We start from the raw sequence: 1,444 nt of genomic DNA on the forward strand, positions 1-1,444 counted from the left end.
CTAATGAAGGTTGCTGCGTTGGAGTTGTCTGAGGATCTGGAAAATCCTTCAACCACCAGGAACAACAGTGATGGTATGTTGGTTCGCATTCAGAAAGATAGGGGGGAAATGCACTTATAACTTTTATGCAATGGATAATAACTGAAGCCAGTTTAATTGTTCAAGATGACTTAAAGTGCATATGACACCTCAATACTATTTTTTTTTAATAAATAGAACGAAGGTGGTATTTCACAATCGATATATATATGTTGAGGAAAAATATACACATTTGACTTGTTAAAATCATCATTTGAATGCAGCGCCACTGAGCTACCGACTTCCCAAGCGATTCACTACCACCCTGCGTTAAAAAACTTAAATTACTTAAACGGAGGTACTCTGTTGCACTTGGTCGCCATTTTTCCTGACAGAAAACACATTTTCTCAGGGAGCCACCAGCTATTTCTTAAGGATCAGTTGTAAATATGCCTTCACGGTGTGTTGCAGCATATTGCTCGAACGTCAGTTCCCATTCTTTTAGCCTTTTCAAATTTCCAAAAGACGAGGAAGTACGCGAGAAGTGGGTGCAGAATGTGTGTCGCACAAGAGTGCCTTCTCCAGCAAGCTTGAAATGACAACTAAAGTAATTTGCTGTGAAGTAATGCTGGAAGCATTGCTCTCTATCCATTAAATAGGGAATGTATTTCACGTATTTAGAATGGCTGACCTAACAAACAACAGCTGTGAAAGAGCTAAGAGACTGGAGGCAAACGGTACATCTGCCTCAATGAGGGGGGCGTTATACTTATTAGCAGCGAGGCTAGCTAGCTACTATGTCATCACTGTCAGAACTCGGCTCTTCTGCTGGCTCGTCTTCCAGATACGGCTCAATGCTCACAATCACCTTTACAAACTGATCCGGATCGAAGTCTTCCTCAATCTCATCTCTGCTTGAGTCTGTTGCAGAAAATTGCTCAAAATTGCTGAATTCTTCAACCTCCATCGCTAGTTGTGTGGCGTGGGAACGAATGAGGTCTACCGCCAGGTGACCCTGTGATGTCAGTGGTGGTAGACTTCATTCGTTCCCACACCACACAGCTATCGATGGAGGGTGAAGAATTCAGCAATTTTGAGCAATTTTCTGCCACAGACTTCAGGTTTCAGGTAAGCCGGCACTGCTTGTCGAAGAGCGTCGCGAAAACCACACTTTGCAATCGTGTACAAACCTAATTTTTCAATCATCGGGTTTACACATGACTTCAAAGTACTATGTTTTATGTATAGTCTTGATAATTATATGCCGTTTACCTTTTTTTTTTAGGTGTCATACGCACTTTAACCTTGTGTAATGGTAGATATCTAATTTGGATTCTAATATTTTCATGTAGACATGCTTTGCTTCAAAGCACTTCAGATGCTCATACACCTTCTTCAACCAATGCCATCAGGACGAGGGGCTGGA

This window comes from Sprattus sprattus, assembly GCF_963457725.1.
Source record: "Sprattus sprattus genome assembly, chromosome: 5".
Taxonomy (NCBI): Eukaryota; Metazoa; Chordata; class Actinopteri; order Clupeiformes; family Clupeidae; genus Sprattus; species Sprattus sprattus.